Source organism: Pinus tabuliformis, chromosome 2_2, assembly GCF_031772625.1.
Source record: "Pinus tabuliformis cultivar Carrire ecotype Pingquan chromosome 2_2, CPIR1, whole genome shotgun sequence".
In the NCBI taxonomy this organism is placed as follows: Eukaryota; Viridiplantae; Streptophyta; class Pinopsida; order Pinales; family Pinaceae; genus Pinus; species Pinus tabuliformis.
In genome coordinates, this window is record NC_142300.1 from 1186282764 (window position 1) to 1186293676 (window position 10913).

General features: G+C 38.6%; 1 pseudogene; it reads left to right on the plus strand.

Annotated features, from left to right (window-relative positions):
• Positions 1-496: 496 nt before the first annotated feature.
• Positions 497-8518, plus strand: LOC149197719 (UDP-glycosyltransferase 86A2-like; annotated as a pseudogene).
• The last annotated feature ends 2395 nt before the right edge of the window (positions 8519-10913 follow it).

Here is a 10913-nt window from a genome sequence, read left to right on the forward strand (position 1 = left end):
AGTATTTTTTTTTTTAATAAATATGGTATTTCAATCCTTCACATAAAACGACATTATATGTCAACAAGTCCACTTGAATTGAATTGATATGTGACATAATAACATTTTATGTAATTTTAAAAATCAATATTATTCCATTGAACGACATAAAGTGATATTTGTTATTTGAAAAATTCATATTATTTCTTTTGTCAACTTAAACCATGAAACAGTTGTTGTTGAGTAAACGGAACTGCTATAAAGAAGATGCTCTCCTTGAAATTCAGGAGCAGGTGAGTTCTCAGTCGCAGTCTATGTCCCAAATTCCGGACCATGTACTCAGTAGCAGTACATGTGCCAAATTCCGGACCAGGTACTCAGTCGCCGTCGATGTAATTCTCGCCATCGCTTGAGCCTTGGCTTATCGTTTTGTTCACCAAATCTTTATCTCGCATTTTTTATATTAATATTTGCTTAGCCGAATTCAAGGTAAAAGAATAAAGACAGCAACCGCGTAACAGAGCTCCATGGATCAGACGGCTCACAGTCCGGAACGGTTACATGCTGTGGTTATTCCATACCCCACGCAGGGTCACATGAATCCCATGATGCAGTTCGCAAAGATTCTTGCTTCCAAAGGTCTCACTGTCACCTTCGTTACTACCCATCACAGACACCATCAGATCCTTAAAGCTCATTCTCAGACTGATCAAGTCGATCCTATTGATGCCCACAATATGGATGTTGATATTCGCTCTGCTCAGATCTCTGATGGGTTACCTCTCGATTTCGATCGGTCGGCCGGATATTCAGATAAAATGTGAACAGAATTGAAAAGAAAGAGATGTAGCTCTCAGGTGTGGCGTGCACCTGGAGACTACACTCACCAAAAAAGAGAGATCACTCTCGTACACTCTATTATTCATCAATGAAAGATTACATCATTAAATACAATACTAGCAATTAGGAAGTTGCACCCAAACCCCTAAACTTTAGGAACTAATACTAAACTAGGAGAACGTTACAACAATGTAACCATTTTCTCCATTAATAAAAAATAATATTAATTACTTTTAACTCCCCCCTTAATGGAGAAAGGGTTCTCCTGGACTCCTAGCATCTTTCTAAACAATTCAAATTTCACTCGTGCAAGAGGCTTTGTGAAAATATCAGCCACATTGTCACAAGTTTTACAATATACAACAACAATTTCTTTAGACTGTATTTTCTCTCTAACAAAATGGAACTGAGTGTCTATATGTTTGGTGTTTTTGTGAAACATTGGATTGTATGCTAATTTAATGGTGCTCTGGTTGTCGCTTTTGATGGAAGTGAGATTCTTATGTTCTTTTCCTGCATCTTTGAGAAGCCTTCTCAACCAGATCGCTTCACATGTTGCTGCACACAATGCTTGATACTCAGCTTCACATAAAGACAAGGCTACAGTACTCTGCTTTTTGCTGCTCCAAGCTATGACCCCGGAACCTATGTTGAATGCATAAACTGTGATGGACCTCCGATCATCCAGGTTACGTGCCCAGTCTGAGTCTGAAAAACCTGCTAGAGTAACATTAGATACATCAGTGTATAAAATACAATAGTTAACAGTACCACAAAGATACCTCAACGCGCTCTTTGCTGCTATCCAGTGACTTTCAAGCGGTTTCGACATGAATTGGCTCAATACACTAACAGAGTATGCCAAGTTAGGTCTGGTTGTTGTAAGATATATCAGCTGCCAACCAGCTGTCTATACATTGTGGCATCAACCCCCTTAGTGCCATCGTCACTGCTCAATTTCAGATTCTGCTGCAAAGGTGTCGCTGCTACTCTACACTGATCCATACCAAACTTTTCCAACAGATTTCTGGCATACTTCCCTTGGGTAAGAAAAGTTTGCCCAGTATCTCTGAATACTTCTAATTCCAGACAGTAGTGAAGGCTTCCGAGATCCTTCATCTAAAAAACTTGTGCCATAAGCCTTTTGATTCCTCTGATTAAATCATCTGCATTTCCTGTTATAATCATGTCATCCACATACAAAGAAATCAAAATAATTTTCCCCTGGTTATTGTACTTGGTATACAAATTTGGGTCATTTAAACTTCTATGGAAACCATACTCTACAAAGAAAGAATCAACCTTTTCGTACCAAGACCTGGGTGCTTGCTTTAAACCATATAAAGTCGTTTTCAATCTGCAAACAAAATGTTCCTGCCCCTGCTTTACATATCCTTCTGGCTGTACTAAGTAAATTTCCACTTTTAAATCACCATTTAAAAATGTAGATTTAACATCAAGCTGGTGTAATTCCCAATTACATTTAGTAGCTAAAGCAATAAGAATTCTGATTGTATTTAGCTTTGCTACAGGTGCAAAAGTATCATCAAAATCTATACCTTCCTGCTGTGAATATCTTTTTGCAACCAGCCTAGATTTTAACTTTTCTATACTTCCGTCTGCATTCATTTTTTGTTTAAACAGCCACTTGCATCCTATGGGTGTTTTATTCTTAGGCAGCTCAACTAAATCCCAAGTATCATTTCTAAGAATTGATTCCATTTCTTCATTCATTCTAGCTCTCCATTCCTTAAATTGACTAGCTTCTTTGTAATTAGAGAGTTCTACAATGTTCAAAACCTTTGGCATCAAAGCATAGTTTCTCAATTTTAATGGTAATTGAGTCTTCCTACCTGACCTCCTTGGTAGAGGACTTACCTCAAATTTGTTTTCTTCTGCTATAATTGGGCTTGCATTATCACCTTCTTGCTGTTCTTTTTTTTGCTCTTCTTTCTGCTGTTCTTTCTGCTCCTGCTCTCTTTCATCCTCGCTGCTTTCCTCCAACAACAATGGAATGTGCCAATCATCACCAACGTCATCTTTCCCTTCTTGTACCTGTTCATGAAACACTACATCCCTGCTTGCAAACGTCTTATGAGACTCAGGATTGAACAATTTATATGCTTTAAATTCTGTGCCATAACCAACAAAGATGCATTTCACAGCTTTAGGATCTAATTTCTTCCTATCAGCTTTGAGTATATGAGAAAATGCTTTTGACCCAAATACTCTTAGATGGTTTACTGCTGGTTTAAATCCATATAGAGCTTCAAAAGGGGTTTTGAAGCCAAGATACTTGGTAGGACTTCTGTTCTTCAAATATACAGCAGTATTAATAGCCTCTGCCCAAAAGCTATTAGACAGACCCTTACCTTGTAACATGCTCCTTGCGCGCTCCACCAAGGTTCTGTTTTTGCGCTCTGCAACTCCATTCTGCTGTGGTGTGTGTGGCACTGTATACTGTTGAACAATCCCGTGAGATTTGCAGAATTTCATGAATTTCTTTAGCTTGTATTCTCCCCCTTGATCAGATCGGATAATTTTTATACTCTTACCAAACTACTTTTCCACCAAGGTTTTAAATTCTATAAAGCACTGGAAAGTCTGACTTTTCTTGTTCAAAAAATAAACCCATGAATATCTAGTGCAGTCATCAGTAAATAACAAAAAATAATATGCTCCTCCTAGCGACCTTGTCTGCATAGGTCTACATACATCAGTGTGCACTAGTTCTAAAACATCTGTTTCCTTCCTCCTATCATGCACAGGAAACTGTTCTCTATGCATTTTTCCTAAGGCACAACCATCACAATTTAACTGAACATTACGAAAGATAGGGAGTCCCTCGACCATACCTTTCTTCTGCAATAACATGAGGTCCTGCAAATTCAAATGACCGAACCTCTGATGCCAGAGTTGTTCGGCTGTCGATCCTCCTGCAACCATGGCTTGCTTTGGTATGCTTTTTGCATCCAGTCTGTATAGGCTTCCAACTCGCATGCCTGTTGCAACTATTTCATTCTTGCAATCCTTTATCGCACAGTGAGTCTTGAAAAACTCGACTTGCATATCTTGATCAGCCATCATGGATATAGATATCATATTTTTCTTAATTCCAGGTACATATAAAACATTTGTAAAGTGACCAATTTTTCCATTTGGCAACTTAACTGAAATCACCCCATGACCTTTAATCTCGTATCCACTATCATCTCTTAGATATATTTTTGATCCATTTATACTTTCTTCAAGACTATCAAAAAATTCATTTTTAACTGTCATGTGAGAGGATGCTCTGGAATCGACATACCAAATGTCATCTTCATTAGATGCTGAAAGGGCACAGTCGACTGTGAACAGTCGAAATTCATGATTGAAGTCTTCTTCTTCAACAAAGTATCCTCTATGCTTTGCATTTGCCTGCCTCCTCTTTGCATCATCAGCTTGCTTCTTATAACATTCTCTCTGTATATGACCCGTCTTTCCACAATAATAACATTTCTTTTCAGAATGATTTGCAAGCATACCTTTATGAGAATGCAGATTCTTATGTGATGTTCTTCCTTTCTGCTTTGATTGCTACTGTGTCTGCCTTCCTTTGGATGATCGTCGTTTCACCATCAATGCAAGATCATCACTCTGGGGGTTCAAGTTCTGTCGCCGCTCCTTTTCTTGCTGCAAGATCCCAGTGAGATCATCAAATGAGGGTGCTTTCTCCCTTGCCGATACTCCAGTGATGAACGTTTCAAAATCATCACACATCCCGTTCATTGTGATTGCAACAAGATCTTCATCAGACACCACCACTCCTATGGCCACCAATCCGTCTTTCACATCTTTAATTCGCGCAACAAATGCAGTAGCAGTCTCCCTCTCGTCCATCCTCATTGAAAATAGCTTGCTTTTAAGTGCCAAGACTCTGCTTGTATTCTAGGTCTCATACAGACTTTTGATTTTCGTCCAGATATCCACAGACGTTTTACAGTCTCTGATGTGCGCAATAACATTGTCTTTCACAGACATCTTCAACAAGACTTTGGCCTTGTTCTCTCGTTTTTCCCAATCTTGCTCCTGTGGCCCTCCGTTCGGCTTCTGCTCATTGCCTGTAACTATGGACCAAGCATTCGCACCCACGAGCAAGGTCTGGATCTTAAACTTCCAATTCGTGAAGTTAGATCCATTAAGTTTACCAGACTCGTTAAGGTAAGATTCTATCGTATTACTCATTCTGAATCTACCCAAAAAAAAAAAAAACAATACCTGTCAGATCGATCTGTCACCTCTACCACCGATCTACAGTGTCTGGCAATCTCGCTCCAACGAGCAAATTCGGCGTCTCCAATACAGCCGAAGATCCGATCTGATAAAAAAATTGATCTGATCTGCCTCTCCCGGATAGATTTGCAACTTCGCCGATCTGCACCCTTTGCAAACCGCCAAACGAAGTTGAGGCTTCCTGCAGATCCCCTTGAAGGAAGATTGGTGCGTCCTCAATCAGCGAGCGAAAAATCCTCTTTGTGTTGGCACGATCCCAAGCGAAAAATCCACGCCAATTAAAAATCGGTTAGAGTATTTTTTGCTGGCGCAATTTCCTCCTTAAATTCCGCGCCAATTGGACGTTCTAGCGCTCTGGCGTGATTAATCCCAACAAATCCGCGCTAATTCCCCCTCCTAGCGCTTCTGTCAGCGCAAAAAGCGCGCCAATATCCTCTCCACTCAGAAAAAAAATATTTGAGTCCGAGCCAGGTGTTCTGCAGTCCACTTGCTCAATTGAGCATAGAGCTCTTGTGTACACGCGGCCACAGAGGCACTTCAAGCCACACAGGCAATTCTGCCACACACGAAATTCTACCACAGAGGTAAGCTAGCTACAAAGGCACTTCAGCCACAAGGTGACAAAAGATCAGGCTCACCCAATCTAAGCTTCGATACGAAGATAAAATGTGAACAAAATTGAAAAGAAAGAGATGTAGCTCTCAGGTGTGGCCTGCTCCTGGAGACTACACTCACCAAAACAGAGAGATCACTCTCGTACACTCTATTATTCATCAATGAAAGATTACATCATTAAATACAATACTAGGAATTAGGAAGTTGCACCCAAACCCCTAAACTTTAGGAACTAATCCTAAACTAGGGAGAACGTTACAACAATGTAACCATTTTCTCCATTAATAAAAAATAATATTAATTATTTTTAACTTATTTCGAGTTTATGCACAGTGTGGAAAATATGGGAGGAGAGTTGGAACGCCTTATTCATGATCTCAACATGACGGGACCTCCGGTATCATGTGTCATAGCTGACACTATTCTTTTCTGGTCATTACAAGTAACTAAGAAATTTGGAATTCCCTGGATTTCGTTTTGGACAGTGCCAACAGTTGTTTATTCAACCTTCTTTCACGCACACCTTGTGGAGGCTCAAAGCCAATCTCATGTTAAAGGGTCTGGTAAGCTTTCTACATGCCTGTTTAGTATAAAGGATCTGGTAAGATTTTTGTAGGGCTGTTTGGTACAATTGTTGAATTTAATATCTTTATATATAGAAGGTAGATTTTGGAAATTTTGGAATATGTTCTCATTTTCTTTCCACATAAGCTTGTCTGCTTGGTGCTTTGTTCTTCTGCACCTTATAGATGGGTTGTCTCTTCAGGACTGTTTTTTCCGGGGCGCAATATATTGGGCACTGTTAAGCAGTTTTTATGGGGTTTATACCTTTATTTGCTGCCCTGTCAGAGGGCATATCTGGATATTTCATTTGGAGTATTTTTGTCTGTGACTCGGTCCACGTTTCTGCATATGCTTCAGGCATCTACAATATGTAATTCCTCTTTTATGAATATATATAGCTTTTTCTTCCTGAAAAAAAATTACAAGAATAAATGAATAAATTTGTTTTGAAATTTTATAAAATGTTATTTTTGAATGTTATTTTTGTTTATTAAATTTCAAAATATTTTTTAAAATTACATCATTTTTGTCTGTTATTATTATTATTATTATCTAAATTTAAGGTAGTCATTATTATAATTATTCAATTTAAGGTAGTCAAAGCTAGACACCAAAGCCAGAGACCAAATTGGCGTATGAGATCTCTTGTCTTTGAGAGAAGGGACTCACCTTCTTGCTGCTAGACACCACATTGATGTATGAGATCTCTTCTTTATGAAAGAAGGGACCCACCTTTGTGCCACTAGACACCAAATTGATGTATGACATCTCTTGTTTATGAGAGAAAGGACCCGAGAAGGGACCCACTTTTGTGCGGCTATTTCACTGCTAAGTCAATGAAGCTATACATACTCTATCTCCTCTGATTTTGAACCTGTGACCTCTTAAGAGGAAACATACTCTTAACCATTAAGTTCACTCAAACTGTCATTAGGCCCACTCAAACTGTTAAATCTGAGCTGTCATTAAGCCCACTCAAATTGTTAAATCTATACTGTCATTAAGCCCACTCAAACTGTTAAATCTGTGCTGTCATTAGGCACACTCAAATTATTAAATTTGTGCTGTCATTAGGCCCACTCAAATTGTTCAATCTGTGCTGTCATTAGGCCCACTCAAATTGTTAAATCTGTGAATGGAGGATTTTGAAAATATTTTAAAATTTGACAAGATTCAATCTGCAATTAAGTTAAATTCAGATTCTTGAATTCGACCCCAAAAATACCATTTCTTTGTTTCCTTTTGATTTGATTATGATCAGTAGGATGATTTAACTGCAGGTGATGAGGTTGATTGTTTGATTGATTATATTCCCGGCGTTCCAACGTTGCATCCAAGAGATCTTCCGTCCTTCTTCAAAGAGACAGACGCCTATTCACAATATTTATTTGATTTGTTCCTTAAGTCCTTTCAGTCAAATCGCGAAGCAGATTGGGTTCTCTGTAATTCTTTCCACGACCTCGAAAGTGCAGCAGTGAACGCTTCAATGAACTTAGAACGTCCAGTTTTGCTTGTGGGTCCGCTGCTTCCATCCGGTTATTCGAAGGCTTAAAGTCCCGATGAGAACATACGAACTGGAACTAGCCTCTCCCCAGAGCACAACGGTTCAGAGTGGCTCGATACAAAGCCCAGTCGTTCTGTTATATACATTTCTTTTGGTAGTTTGATTCACGTGTCTAAAGCTCAGCTGGAGGAGATAGCGATGGGTCTCAAGGACAGCGGACAACCCTTTATCTGGGTTCTGCGTCCTGACATAGTAGCTTCATCGGTCTCAGACCTCTTACCGGATGGTTTTGTGGACGAGGTGGGAAGCCAGGGCCTCGTTGTTCCATGGTGCAATCAGCTGCAAGTGTTATCTCATCCCTCTGTTGCAGGATTCATTACTCATTGCGGCTGGAACTCAATGCTTGAAGCCATAGCCCTTGGAGTTCCTATGTCAGGATTTCCATTTTGGGCGGACCAGTTCACCAACTGCAAATTCATGGCCGATGAATGGAAACTTGGATTAAGAGTGAGCCGAGGGGCTCACGGAGAAGATGATAGGATGATAGACAAGAAAGATATAACCAGCGCTATCAGAAAATTGTTCCCCGATGAAGGGAAGGAGCTGAAGGAAAAGGTTGCAACCATAAAAGAAAGTGCGAGGACTGCACTGCGGGCAGGAGGATCCTCGGACAAAAACATGGACAGTTTTGTAATGGGTTTGAGGGCATTAAATGCTAAACGTCAGGGAAAGCAAGAGTGAATACTGTATGTCCATGTCGTACTTTTTCATAGCTTATCTGTATTGCCGATTTGATTCCAGATAACATTATATATTTATAACTGATGTTTTGCATTCATGTGCCAATAAAGAATCACACATCCTTTTTAGCGATATGATGCGTGAAGTTTCATTAGAATTCCACTGTCATAGGTCAAAGCACATAGCACATATGTTGGAACTACTTTTGGTTAAGATATAGCTACTTACCGGTCTTCTCGTGGTCTTTACGTTATGGCCTATTATGGGAAATGTTGTAACTTAGATTAAACTTAAAACAATACATGCTGGATGCCGTGACCTCCATATCTTGGATTCATGATTGTAGTTGGCTCTATATGGTTTTAAGACGCTGAATGCTAACAGAATTGGTATATGTAGTTTGTAGCACAGTTCAGTTGAGTATATGTAGTTTGTACCACAGTTCAGTTGATCGTGTGGATTGATCATTCCGATGTATTTCAAAGACCTTCAGTCCTCTATTCAACACTTAAATTCATCATGGATCAAGATCATTCCGATGTATTTCAAAGACCTTCATTCCTCTATTCAACACTTAAATTCATCATGGATCAAGGACAGGTGAGTTCCTAGGTCATTTTGAGTATTATTGAGTGCATGGATGGCATTTATGGACTTAAATCACTGAAATAAGTTCTTACTCATATCCCACACTCTTTCTTTACGTATTTCTTGGTTCCCTATATTTTGTCCCTCTTCTTTGTCACAGGCAATTTCCATAGGAAGGTTACCAATCCCTTATACTCAAGTAAGTCCCTGCTCATCCAACACTTTTTTTAACACACCCGAATTTATTTTGTTAGTTTATGTCCGCTTTGTGTTGCTCTCCCGGCTCACTAGTTCCTCTCCAGGAGACAAGGGAAGTTTTTGTCCTCGCCCCTCTCTCGACTACCTTTCATCCATCGTACTCCTATAGTTGGTAACATTCTTCTTGGTCTTAAGAACCTTTCTTCTACCCTTTGGCACACTCCCATGTGTCTACACTTTACCTTCACCTTCCCACTAACTACGTATGCAGAGTCTCTTTCCTTTAACATGTTTTTATTTCATTGTATATAAGAGCTAAATCTAGTATATTAAATAAGACATGATAGATTTTGAATACGTTAGACATTTTGAATATGTTTATATTTTGGAACCCATCCTAAATACAGATTAGTATTTAGGTTAGATAGTAGATATTACTACTCTCAATTTTGACAGTAAAAGAGAATTTTTATTTTGTTGGTATCTTTTGCATTATCTTAATTTAATATAATATTTAGAGGGTGGTATTAAAAAAGAGAATATGGTTTCCGAGTGACAAAGCATTAAAAAAGAGAATATGGTTTCCGAGTGACAAAACTTAAATAAATTAAAAATTAAAATTAGAAAAAAAATAATAATTTTGTTATATATCATTAGATTTCATCGTCAAAACACATTACAATATTATTGTAGTCAAGATGGGATAAGGAGTGAAATATCAAGGAACAAGTTAAGCCCTGTAATCAATAATCAACAAATCATATATATGATCCCTAACGCAGGCATATTCATACTTAGTACAAGAGGTAATAAAGCATGGTTGCCAACAAAATATACTCTAGATTTATGTACTAATATGACAGACCATGGCCACGAAAAAGTGCATGGTGGATCTATGCCATCCAAAGAAATTATAGCCATTATCAAATATAATTTGGATTTATGTCACAATATGCATATAAAGAATTCCCAATTGGTTTTCAAAGTACATATGATAATAAAATACTCCAACACAACTTGGGATGGGTCGCATGAATGAGTGAAGTATTCTCATGAGCCCAAGGTCTTCATTCCAATTCTCAGAGTATGAATCTACAACACGTGAGTAGAAGATTTGATGTTGGGCATGATAAAACATGTTTGTGATCCAAGTGGATATCGGTGGCCACCCACCTCTTCCACTAATTCAATGGTTCTCTATCTTCTTGACAAATTTTCTATGGTTTTTCAAGTCTCAAAAATTTGGTCCTATTTTGAGGCCACAAGTGATGTTTTCTAATGATTTTTGGGGGCAAGGGTTGGCAAGCTTTACCAAGGCATGGCTTGACCATATTCAAAATTTGTTATCATTGAATAGTTCTTTCCAATGTGCTACTATGCACCCCAAAATACATTATATGCAAAAATTGCACCCCCAAGAAGTTGATTACTAACTAACAACCCAAGGGCCACAAATCTTTTGATACTTCATCTTCTAGGGTTAGGATTTTGGACCTCTATGGTTCTTTACTTACGTTAAAGTTCCACTATTTCAGTGTCTTATGATAGCTTTTGTGAATGTGTGTAGCTTCCATTTCTCTCCCTTCAAAGATAGCTACCACCATTCTGG